This window comes from Rhipicephalus microplus, chromosome 1, assembly GCF_043290135.1.
Source record: "Rhipicephalus microplus isolate Deutch F79 chromosome 1, USDA_Rmic, whole genome shotgun sequence".
Lineage (NCBI taxonomy): Eukaryota > Metazoa > Arthropoda > Arachnida > Ixodida > Ixodidae > Rhipicephalus > Rhipicephalus microplus.
Genome location: NC_134700.1, coordinates 173,960,696 through 173,974,160, shown reverse-complemented (window position 1 = coordinate 173,974,160; position 13,465 = coordinate 173,960,696). Strand labels below are relative to the sequence as shown.

Below are 13,465 nucleotides of genomic sequence, written 5' to 3'. Positions count from 1 at the left end.
AACGTTCCAAAACCACCATATGATTATGAGAGGCGCCGTAGTGGAGGGCTCCGGAAATTTCGACCACCTGGGGTTCTTTAACGTGCACCCAAATCTGAGCACACGGGCCTACAACATTTCCGCCTCCATCGGAAATGCAGCCACCGCAGCCGGGATTCGAACCCGCGACCTGCGGGTCATTAGCCGAGTACCTTAGCCACTAGACTACCGCGGCGGGGCGGCCCAACTCCGCTTGCCCGTAGGGCGAAGCTGCCTTCATTTTTTACTCCTCTAGCTACTCCTCTAGCTCTTTTTGTTGAGTATCAATGTAACAAATAAAAAATGGGGGACCCTTTAGCTTCGTTTTGAAGAGTTGAACGCGATAGCGAAATCCACACACACACACACACACACACACACACACACACACACACACACACACACACACACACACACACACACACACACACACACACACACACACGCACACACGCACACGCACACACACACACACCTATACACACACACACACACACACACACACACAAGTGGGTGAGCGTGCGACTGGTACACACCGGTTTTTGATCTTAAGCAAGAGTCACATGGCCTCCAAGATACACACCGTGTGCTCGCCATCTCGGAGGCTGTAAAGAGTCTCACTATTGTTCATAGGAGGCAGCGCGTTATTTAGCGTTTGCTGTTTTCTTGATGAACGCCTCTGGAAATGAATTAGATGTTTTCCGCTAGATGGAGATAGTTGTTTATTTTTAGAGAAGTTTTGAAAGTTCCTGCGAGTTCTTAGCCGCGATGGTTGCACTATCTCGGCCTTTTTCGACGAAATTTGATGGCTTTTTAAATGCACCTACATATCGCTGTATGGGCTCGTTTTGTCGTGCCACCTGTAGAACAAAATGTGTTAATGAGACTCCTTCCATTACGTGGCATTTCTGTATAGTGTTTTTTCCCCAAAGTAGCTGCTAGTAATATTGTGCCTCAGTGGTAGGGCACCTCATTTGCCAGACGAATGGCCCGGGTTCGATCTTCAATGGTACCAAGAATGTTATGGTTTATTTTATTTGCTTCTTTCTCGATTTTTAGCTCACAACCAATGGTGCCGACACCGCTGGCGCAATTTCTGCGACACGAGCTCTCTAGCGCTATTGCGTTAATTGACAGCCGTTCTAATGGTCGCCTGCACCTGAAGCCTCCTATAGCAACATATCCTTCAGTGCATGAAAAATTGTATACATATTTCATGCCCCTACGTTTAGAACATATCCAAATTGCATTAACTAACGTTAATAACGTAGTTTGTCCACTGAAACACCTAAAAGAAGAAAAAAGCCGAGGCGGAGACAAGTAAACAACAATGATCTCATGCTTCGAGTCCTCCGTGTGTAGGATGGGGACATACCCAAGGCACTCCTATAAATGGGGCAGTAATGCTTCGATTTGATGATACATTCATTCATTTATTAGAAGAGGACAACCACCCCACCGTGGTAGTCTATAGTGGCTAAGGTACTCGGCTGCATTTTCGATGAAAGCGAGACTGCTGTAAGCACGTGTGCTGAGGTTTGAGTGCACGTTAAAGATAAAGAACACCAGGTGGTCGAAATTTCCGGAGCCCCCCACTACAGCATCTCTCATAATCTGATGGTGCTTTTGGAACGCTAAACATCACATATCAAGAAGAGGACAATGATACAAAGTTGAAATGATGTCAGAGTCCTGCAAGCTTTCTCAAAAAGACGTAGTGAAGCCACAGGGTAATCGGTTGCTATTTTCAGGGTTGGATAAGAAATACCCTATTAAGGATCACAAGGTATGCTTAGCGTGAAGAACGTTCAATCCGGACTCGTATTGCGCACATCAAGCTTCGTTTGTGCGCAGAACTGGTATGTTTACATATTTATTCATTTTACCTATTTAATTATTTATTTACAAAGCCCCTATAGATTTCAGCAGGAGTAATGTGTGAGGACAGGGGCACAATACATTGCCTAATCACAGTAGTTGAAGCATCAAAACACGATATCATACTTGCTACTTATGGCACGAGCTTAAACAAGCCTATATTGACGCATTCATGGCACAAAGACCGAAACTATTTCTAACGCTTTCAGAAAGGTGTATATGTACACAAACCTTGTTAGTGCTGCTACCTTGATAACCAATCTAAATGTATCAGTCTAATATAAATCTCAAATTTATTAGTATCTTGCGGGTCATTCATACGTAAAAAGTTGCAACAATTTTGCAAGAAAAGGCTGTAGAAATTATCTCTGATGGTAAGATAAGAACACTTTATACCTTGATAAAGTCAGCATGATGTACGAGCGCTGATTTTGTGCAGCGAAAAATAAGCCATTAAAGTACCTAATAAAAGGTCTTTGTCCTTCAGCCATAACCTGCATTTCGGTTCACAAAAATGAAACCAAACTTTATACGTACTCATTTTGTCGTTTAGTGTCGTCATGAAAAAAAAAACAGTAACCTTAAAGTCCTTGGAATAGCTCCGAGAGCTCAACAATTCAATAGGTCCATCGGATGGCTTTGGTCAAGGCGTTACACCTATAGGTCATACTGCGAAGACATAAAGAAATATACTCTCAGTTAAGCCCAATTAACGAAAATTCTATTTTCAAATTAAATATTGAACAAATGGCCTCGAACAAATTGTTTAGGAATAGATGCGTCCCATCATATAAGCATGGTATTTGTTTTTAGGTGATGCGCTTTATTTTGCCGCAACAAACGGTCCAGGGCAAACGTAAACATGAGGCCACTTCACGAGCTAGAACAAATCGTTTCTCTGTTTCCCACTTTTTTTTTTGAAATAACATAGAAGTTTGTTGTTTTTGTGTTGTGTTGTCCTCTGAAGCTCACTGTTTCCTCTATATACAATTGTTCTGCTTCGAGCGAGACAGAAAACGGAGGGTGAGCCTCCGACTGGCCATGCTCACAGTGCCGGAAAAATAGCTATCTTGGGCGCCGGGCCACTATTTACTGTGTCTCTGGAGTGTGCCGGCCGCGTTCTGCTCCCGGCGTTCTCGCACACTGCGAAGCGGGTACGCAACAACAGTTACGACAAAAACAAGAAACGAAGGACAAAACGATGTTTCTTCGAAATCGAAATAAGCCAAACGGATTTTATTCTTGTTTCCCTCTCGCTTCCGAAGTCCCTTCCGACGCTGTTCAATGGGAAACACTGTGTTTCTCCCCCCCCCCCCCCCCGACGAAACAATTTTGGTTTGTTTTCGCCGACGGATGTTTGATGAAGTGAACAAAGATAAGGCACTGCTGCACTGGAGAGAAAATATTTTTGCGATAGCCAAGATTGAGTGCGCATTTGTGTGGCAACACACACACACAAAAAGCTTGTGTCACCGCACTACTGTATCACAGGTAGCAATAGTAAGGTAAGCATGACAGTAGTTTGCTGTTGTTTTATTCTGAAACAAATTAGAGCTATGCAAATATCCGTAAAATACAGGTGTCCAGAACGCTAAAACTTGTCGAATTTTCTTGAGTAAGCACCCCAGCCGACCACAGGGATAAAAAAAAAACAGACGTTACAATTAGTTCAAGACCCTAAAAATGAAAACAGGATCTTCGCACACCTTCTGTTCATGTAGCACCGCAAAAATACCATGAAGTGAACGTACAATCAGCAAGTACAAGCCCACCACGGTGGTGCGGTGACTACTGTGCCCTGCTGCTGTTCCGAAGTTCACGAGTTTGATCCTGACTGCTGCAGTTGGATTTCAATGAAGGCAGAATGATTACTGCCAGATTACTGCTAGATTTCAGTGTATTTTAAAGAAACCCAGCTGGCCTGAATTTCTGAAGCTTTCCGATGCGGAATTCCTCATAATATTGTCGGTGTTTTGGGGCGTCGAAACACAAATATTAATATTAAAGTATAGGTACGCGACACAATACAGCACAAGACAGCGTCCATGTGGAACCACCACTCGACCGCGGCCATAAGCAACCCCTCATCATAGATCGTTTGAGGGTGTTTTCTAATACAAGGGCTGTTCAAATGAAAATGTACCAGATGACACTGCAGCTGTAAATGAAAACTTTATCTAAAGTTCACACTATGGTACCCGATAGCATGCAACGATCTGAGTGATGAATCATCTGAAGGATGCCTTGTTCCCATAATTTTCGCGGCCGAGAAGAGCCCCAGTCTTTCACAACGTTTTTGAGATAGCCGTCCGAGTTAAGCGTTTTGCTTTTAGATGCTTTTTTTCAGTCAATTAGACGCAAGGTGGTCAAATGCGCTAAATTACGGCCGGTTTAACACCTTTTGCTTCGAGAAATGGGATAACGCATCGCTTTCTTTTTTTCTTGCGTCGAAGACTTGCCTTTGAGGCATAATATTTTTGTGGTAAATGTGTGCTGTTAGGCCGGTGTTGTGTATGAAGTGAAGTATTGTCTTGTGGAATCTGTTTTCATGTATCCAGCGGTTGTAATTGGCTGTGTCGCTGTGGTGAAGGCCGGCTTGAGCGAGGTGACGGGAGCGTTCTGGCTGCAACCCTTTACATGTCCGTAAAAGGTGGTATATATCTGCTTGCATTGCAGGAGTGGGACAATACGAGCACGTATCACCAACTCGTAAAGGTGACCAGTTTCATGACGATATAACGGCCGGTGTAAGGGCCACCCCTGCCCGAAGCCTCCTAAGCACAACTTCCTCTTCTCTAGAAAGGTGAGGGGGGAGAGAGCAGACACACAGTGGAATGAGAGCACGTGTATCCTGCCGGAGAACATATTTACGGGTATGGAGTAAGTTTAGGGGCTGAGGTGAAAGGGGAATGGCTGGAAAGTCTATGTCTGGAGGGCAGTGCGCCTGCTGGTCAGCAGCAATGTTGTGTGGGTTCGCAGCATGGCCTTGAATCCAATGTACTTTTACGCAAGTAGCCGTATTATGGTTCCGCTTATGAATCGCTTCGCAGATCTCCATTGCCTTGAGTACTTTCTTGAGCTCCTTAATAGCTCCTAAGAAATCAGTGTATACGTCCATCTGCCTAATTGTGGGCAGCTTGGAGGTAGCATCCTGGATTGCGTCGTGGATAGGTTGAAGCTCTATCACAAGAGGAGTGGCTTCCGTAGATAGATAACGCTGGTTGCCTCCGACAAAAGTATGCGTATACTACTCAGAAATGATGTCTTTCCGCCGTCTTGTAGAATAGCAGCATCTGTGTATAGTTTGCAGGTGTTAGCGCATGGGGCCTCGATGATGGAGCGTTCGCCAATTGTAGATGGTGTTTGGGAGCGCCGTAACTTTGTTGTTTTATTAGATGTGATGGTTGTGAATTCTCAGGGAGGCATAGACTCGGGCTGGTTGTCAATGCGAGAGCCATGTTGAAAGTGAGCATGCAACGCAGCAACAACCGGTATAAGTTGCCTTTTGATTTCACGAGTTTTTCTCTTCGCGTAACCAGCTCTGCGATTGTGTTAAGCTGGGCGTGCTCCTGTAAAGTTGGCATGGGAGTGATGCGAGGTAACGCTGGTATTGCGCGCATAGCATCACAGTTAATAGTCTCAAACTGTGCCAACTGGGCTAAAGTTAACCGTTAAAATTGCGCCTGGAATAAAATTCTTGGCTGCAGAACTGTGTGGACTAGCTGTCGAGCTACATGTGTACGAGCTCCAGCTGCTTTCGATGTGATGCAGTGAATCCGATGAAGTGTTTTTGTGGAACTCTGTCGCGAAGTTTGACGATTAAGCTATGCGTTATAAAGCTTACGACAACATAACGCATCGCTTAATCGTCAAACTTTGAGATGCGAACGCCACCATTCCTCCCATGCGCTCTCGCATCAATTTTGCGGTGCTCTTTATATGAACATCTGCTCTCTCCTGCGCATGCGGTCACCCTCACATGCCCTGATTCATGGCAACGACTGCTACTTTATTCCCCACATGTCTCACTACGTTGTGTCTTAGCGGCAAGAGTCTCTATGTTAAAGGTCATGCTGTTACAACATTTCGCACCTCTTTATTATGAACACACTTTATATACGAGCAACTATTCATTTATGTGGCACCGTCAAGCATTCAGAGAGAGAGAGAGAATAAGGATGAAAAAAATGCAGGGAGGTTAACTATGATTGAGCCTGGTAGCCTGGTGTGGAGGGGTAAGGGAATAAATGTTAGAGAGAGAGAGAGAGGAAGAGGAATATCACTCATGCCGTTGACAAAACGGCAGTTATGTGCTTAACATCACCGACGGTGAGTCACATCCGTGTCTTAATCAATTGAGCACATTCGTCGCATTAACGTGTATGCGCGGTTCCATACACCTAAAATCTTGCCGATGGTGAAGCCATGAATGTGCAGCTTGCGTTCTCAAGCAGCAGGATTCTGAAGGCTTACGAGAACTGAAGTGATGCTGTCAAGAAGTTGCAACACGCTTCGAGCTGTCGGTGTCTGCATCTTGCTGATCAGCACAAGCATAGCATTCCGCATAAATGAAAAAACCAATGACATGATTTTACCACATGTTCTTGGCTTACGAGTTGTGCATGTGCATGGAAGCATGAAAAGGAGCATATATAGTGGTGCTGCCGGCTGCAAGAACATATTAGCCATCGGCTCCCAATGGACGCGAAATTAGTAGCACAGTTAGTTTTCGACCTTCAAAAGTAACAGTCGGGTTGGTTAGTCTTAAAATAGTGCAGCGTTTGCCTGGAGCAAAACCTTCAATCTTTCGTCATCGTTTTCTTGCACTATATTTTATCTTTTTGAAAATGTAACCAGGTCATGCCAAGCTGGGTTTTACACCTCTGCCTTTTCTTATTGGTCGTTGTGCAGTAATTGAATAGATGAACTTGATTTCACATAACCGATATTATCATAAGTTGCAAGGGTAGCTTAATCCATAAAATTACCGGAAATCAATTAGCCGATGATGCAGCCCGCTCAGCCCATGAAGGAAACCGTGCAGTCCCGATTCCTCTATCAAGGAATGATGCAGCAAGACAACTTACCTGCTGGCTCGAGATCTCACACGCACGTTCTGGTCGTCTACCAGCTTCCAAAGGTGTCAATTTTATGAACTGGATCCTTCGCTCAAGCTAAAGCTACCATCACAACTTACCCGCTCCGATGCGACACTGTTATGCCGCCTTTGGTTGGGTGTTGCATTTACAAAGGTGTACTCCTTTCGCATTGGTATGGCAGACACTCCTACATGCGACTACTGCGGAGCTGAAGAGACTATCGAACACGTCCTGTGCAGCTGCGCTTGCTACGACACACAGCGATGCCAGCTCCGGATGATTTTGAATCAACTTAACCCCGGACCATTTTGTGTGCTTGAGATACTAGGACCTTGGGCTTCTGCCTCAGTTGCGCAGAAAGCAAGTAAAGCACTGCTAATTTACCTAAAGTCAACAAACCTGAGTGACCGCGTGTAGACTGTGTGTGCTCCCCGAGTGTGCTCGTGATTGTGTGTACCTTCTCATCTCTTTGCAACCTCTTTTCTCCCCTTTATCCCTTCCCCAGTGCAGGGTAGCAAACCGGATGTGCGTCTGGTTAACTTCCCTGGCTTTCCTTGCATCTTTATCTCTCTCTCTCTCTATACTGGGCCTTTCGCTTGTTTTGCTTTATGTAATTCATATTGCCACCTACCTCTAGTAGTGGGTCGTATGCCAAGGTGAAGGCTCACACGACACAGAAGAAAGAAGTGCGCGTGGGCCCCCACTCTGGCAAACAAGCCCAACCGACGCGCTTGGTTAGAGCCCTGTTGCTTAGACGTCAATAAACCTTGTCGACACCCCCTGGAGCGACATGACAATATCGTATGTATATCCGTCTCACCAGAGCCTATTATTGTATGCAGACGACATCAAGTGATTTTTTTATCTCAAATCACTCTAAAGAACTAGAAAAAAATGTATACAGTACGCCACTCTTAAACTGACTTAAACCGAACAAACTACAGTTGAATGCAAAGAAGTGGAGATGTAATATATTTCGACCAGTAAATAGGTATGTCAAATATGACATGAAGGTAAGCTTCGATAGGAACACTATAAAACAAGAAAAAACATAAAAAAATTTCTTGGGGTACTGTTTAGTCAAGGCATAACTTGGAACGTGCACAATAATCATTTAGTTAAAAACTTTTGGCAACGGTTGGATGCATGTACAGAATTGGTTCCCTCATTCCTCTGTGGCTGAAAAAAAGTACAAAGCCCTATTACGTTCGAGGCTTTGTTACTGCGTACCAGCATGGGGTACGACAACAGTGAAAAAATATAACAAACTTATAATGCGAGAAAGGAAATGTTTCACTGTTACGAAAATTACCAGGGTAGATGGAACCATTTGCGCACTTCAGTGCTATTTCATAAACGTGAAGTGCTAAAAGCAAACTAAATATTATATTTTAAACTGCTTCAAGTGGTACACCAAAACAAGTGGTGTAAGCAAAACGGAAATGACTAACGTTACCCTGCTAAAAAAAAACATAAACAGTTTACCAAGAACCAGGACAAGTTGTGGAAAACATACGCTGCATTACAAATTAACGCAAATGGGTAATGAATTTTAAAATGGCGTGCAGTTTGACATCAGTTTAAAGACATTTAAAAACAAATTGAAAAAAGTTTGATAAAAGAGAAATAAGTTATCATGGCTAATCTATATTGTGTAGAAAGCGTAGGTACAATTGGGCTGTGACATATTCACTTGTGTTCGGATAGTGTGTCGTTTCATTATGGTATACGATGTATTCAGTATTGTTCCTGCATATTTTTTGTCTCTTTTTATGCGTATGACTTGCATATCTCCACTACGTAAGTGTATTATGCTTTGCTTGTTTGTAACTGCAAAAACAAAAATTGCGTATCTGTAGTAAACTACAAGTGCAGAGGCCTTTGTCGTGCGCATGAAAAGACTTTTGCAGAAGCATTTTTTTCTTGCATTTCAATAAATAAAATAAATTACCACTACTACTAAAAAATAAAAAAAACACTGGTGTAATCACTCAACTCGCTCGCTGTTAATTCGGTCCACCATTCGAAGCGTCAGTATTGGGGTTATGCCCCCGCTTTTGATTCGCATGAGTATATTTTTTTGTTTCTTGCTTCTTTTATGCAGCCTTGAGATGTCGACTTCCAACATGAGTACAGCCTACTTTGTGTATTTCCGCCACTTATTACAGGTAAGCAGTGTTTCTGCACTAATAGGTGACGATGGTTTGCTTGGAAACTTTTCTTTCTTCTATATGTGCACGTTCGTAGTGATCCAATTAGTAGATATTTGGCTGACACCGTGTTTGCAGCAAGCTTTGTCTGGGCTAATCGTTGCGGCCGCTGATGCTTCATTAGCATGGAGCGTGCCACTTCGATTTATTTTCAGACACGACACGTGATTTATTCAACTTGCTTCGAATGGTCTCGCTCGCGAAAGACGTAGACGTCATCAATCAGGTGAGAATCTGATTCATTTATCAAGTGTTCAAGCAGATAAAGCAGATATGCCAAAGCGCTGCTCGAATATGCCGTTATTTTTGGCCACCAGCCCTCGAAAGGCGCGATCTCGAAGGGCTAATGTTGATTCGCTGGTCTGAGGCTTTGTGCTAGACTTCACCATTTCGCTCGAACACTTTGTCTCGAACACATTTGGGTGTAGTGCAGGAAGTTCAAAACCAAGCTAAATGTGATGATCAATGACATCTGAAAGACACAAGTACTCAAGTGTAAAGCGAGGTGAACTCGATGTCAGGAGAAGAAGTAACGGAAATGCGGAACTTGAACTATCAAAGTGAAAGCTCTTCACTCTAAAAACACTTCCATTGTGTCAGCGAGATTGTTGTTCTCTAGCCCAGTTCTGAACTGGTGGTTATGTTCAACGTCGCTTCCTTTCGCTCACGTATCAATCATCCCATTGCCATATCAACTTACAATATTAACATAGTAAAATTACACCTGTGAGACAATAATAATGAGGTAAGCGTGGGGGATATTCCGTAGAGCTGATAATGTTGACTTAGCGGAATCGTGATAAGCCAAGGTTATTTTGTGCCATCGCATAACATTCTATAGTTAGCTGGTTAAGGGTGTCGTTCTATAAAGTGTCGCAAAAACTAGTACAGTCCATGGTATTACTGTGTCGAACAGTTAGGAAATAAAATACTTGGAGGCCGCTATTTCAGGAAGTGACATTCACAAAGTTTACTGCAGTCGTCACCATTCGTTCGTAAGGTTTCCCAGGCTCCTTGACTGATTTACTTGCTGTCAAAAACCTGTGTTTAAAAACATCTTCCTGAAGCATTTGGAATACTGCACGATGGCTCTGAGTTCGACGTTAGGTCGAACTTAAGTAGACCTTAACACAAACCATGAGCGCAACAAGCAAAGTAGAGATATAAAGCCTTGATAAACCGCAATTTTCTGGTTTTTTCACTCTGTTTACGCACCCAGGCGCCTCCCGTGTCAGTCTAATGGGCCAGTATTTAGATCGGGGAGATAACAGAAGCGAAAATCGACGCTACGCGGCGCCCACTCCAACATCGAAAAAACGCACCTTGATGGATGCGGCAACTTATCCGCTCCAAGATGAATAATTCATGCCATGCCATGGTCGAGTAACGCATTAAATCAATGAAACGCGCATCCATCTCAAGCATTTCTTAAGGCATCTCCGCGAGCTGCGTCGCAAGCCGCAAAAAAATAATAACATAAAATGCTCGACGTTTACAGGCCCTTCCCAGAAGCAGCTGGAAATGCTGTATGAGCCGGCGTTTCCTGCGGTGTAGATATATCGAGTGCTCTTTCCGATAGATCGGAGTTGAGTTGTATGTTTTATGCATCAGCGTGCTTATCACCGGGCTTCTTTTCGAACCACTGAACCGCGTTTTCGGGCCTAGATTTCAAGTTCGCTACTCGCCGGGAAGACTTGAAGGCCTGTCTCAGGTACGGGAGGAGAGCTGTGCAAAAATACTTCGTCAAAGTTTATGTGGGTGACCACAAGCAAGTTCGCACTTGCGTGTCTTTCTACACGTGTTTTAGTTTATTATATATTTAACAAGAAAACCGGAATACGTGCGTCTCTCAAAAGAAGACATTTTACGATGCGCATTTTATTGCGATACCATTTTTCTCGGCACCTATTTGATAGAAAGGAATCAAAGAAAAGAACAGTATGGAGGTTACTTTTGTGAATATCTGGTTCGCTGCCCTACATTGGAGGTAAAACAAAGGCGACTAGAAACAGAATTATTGCGATTCGAATTTTTCAGTTCCAAGTTTCAAGATTTTTTGGCATTTCCTTCTATTTCAAAGAAATATAAATTTAAATAGTATGAGAGCAAGGAACCAATAGCTGTACAAAAGCAACTTGACGGGGTTCCTGCGCCGTTGGCTTGACAACAAGTACACATCATGCGCGTAAACTGAGAAAAAAATACGATACACATTATACACACTTCTGTATCCGAGTCTACGCATATGAAACGTGTGCACATATTCCCCTCTATAAATTCGAACATACATATTGACATGTATTTACGAACAACATTTTCCCATACCGTTAAATCCTGAGCAAGCGCCTCTACCCGAGCAGGCGCCCCCTCTCTTCTTCGGGAGATATCAGATATGCGGCTTCTTCTTCTGCCATCGCTACCGCTGTTTCACTCACTGCTCTTATTTGCCCAGCGAGAGTGAATGGAAATGCAATAAAGCGTTTCATTAGAACCACGTGTGTGCCTGTTTATTCTTAGAGGCTCTTTTGCTGCCGAATTTTTTCTCCCTGAGCGAGCAGGTCCCCCTCCCTCTTCACCTCCATCTATGACCGTAAGGGGCACTTGCTCGGGATTTTGAGTGCCTGATGTCCGTGCATTTTTATATACATAAAAAAAACTAAAAATTATGGTATGTACACGCATTGAAGCTTTTTTTATCTAAAAATTATGAGGAGCAGTTACATTATAGTCGTCATAAAATTTTGTTGCCGAATTCCGCGATGGTTCAGCTAAACAGAAAAAAATCTAAAAAATAAAGAAAGGAGTATGAAAGGGCAAAAAAAAAGTTCCCTAATCCGAATTTTTAACGTGAAAAAAATTTATGTAGTATTGTAGACCTCTCTTATGATTATATACCGTTTGACGTCAGAAAGTCCATGAACAGCAGCGGCACCTACCTTTGAAGGGCACTCCTTTTAAATTTGATCTATTACGCGGTACAACGCAAGTTGCCAACCCTGATCATTGCGCAATCAATAACGACCACTGCGTTACGTTCACTCGGCCACTGTGGCAATAAAAGGCAATCTCACTTCACCAACTTGCCAATCAGCGAAAGAGTCGAAATTTATTTGGGCGATGTATACGCAGAAGCATACTTTCGGTTGTCACAGTAGTAAACGCCGCAAACCGCTATCGCAGAAAGAAACGCTAACTACAAGGTTTCTTCAAGATATTTACAAGGTCGTTAGGGTCGTTTGGCCTTTTCTCGGTGACAGCGCTTTTTTTTGTAGAAAAATAAAGGTATAATTTCTGTTTTCTTGTTCGCTCAACACTGCAATCGCTGCCGTGTAGCAAAGCCTTCTTTCTTCAGTCAGCGACAGAGATGTCATGATATTTGGATGTGTTAAGTTGTCACAACAAGTTTCCACATCTTAGCAACCTTCAACATAGTGCTGCATATAGCTTTGCTGAACTGGAAGATCCGTAGGAACTATTTTTCTAAACTTAGATTATTATTTATTACCTTGAGCAGCTATTCTTCTGCGCTGAGCTGTTGTAGAAAATATGTGCACAGTGGCACATTGGAGAATATTTCCACGATATAACTAGAGATGATGCGAAGTAAATATCAGGAATTTAGAGAACCAGTAGAATAGTGATGTAAACCATAAACGTTTGATGTGATAGTCAGTAGTCGACATTGACGTAAATAATCTTGTAACAAATTAAACATGCAGAACAGCTCAGGCAAAGTGTGACATTCATTCTAACTGCACGGATTATTATTGGAGTAGTTGTCAGTTTTGGCCATCATTTGACAACGCATCATTTTCACTACGTCATTAAAACCCTTTACGTGCACCTGTTTTGTGCCCCGTCACAATGACACTACCACATTCATCATGCCATCACGGTCATAGTCGTTTTCGCTATCACTACCACTATCACCATCTTCCTATTAATGGCGTTGTTGTCCGTTGTCATAATATGTTATTGTTGTTCTTGTAAGGAAAATCGTGTAAATGACGGCTCCATTTACCATCATGAGCACAATTTGATCACCTGAACCTCTTTTGAAGCTTGCAACTTGATATACTGTACTTATTGAAGAGCTTCTTACATAAAAGTCACAAAGCACAACTCCATATATACCAATAAAATCGTGGCTACTTACCAGCAGCAGGTCCTCTGACCTGGGATTCGTAAGCAACTTACATCGATCACCTCGTTCAAACTAATAGTGACTTCGCTCAGCCCATGAAGAAACCCGTGTAGTCC

General features: G+C 43.1%; 1 long non-coding RNA gene and 1 pseudogene across 1 annotated transcript in view; one reads left to right on the top strand and one right to left on the bottom strand.

The window, feature by feature from the left end:
- LOC142803171 (5-hydroxytryptamine receptor pseudogene) overlaps positions 1-13,465 on the bottom strand; it is a 55,479-nt pseudogene that overhangs the window by 10,081 nt on the left and 31,933 nt on the right.
- LOC142803175 (uncharacterized) overlaps positions 9,094-13,465 on the top strand; it is a 140,479-nt gene continuing 136,107 nt past the window's right edge. The window contains exon 1 of the long non-coding RNA XR_012894006.1: positions 9,094-9,163. This is a non-coding gene — a long non-coding RNA (uncharacterized LOC142803175). The remainder of the gene's footprint in view (positions 9,164-13,465) is intronic.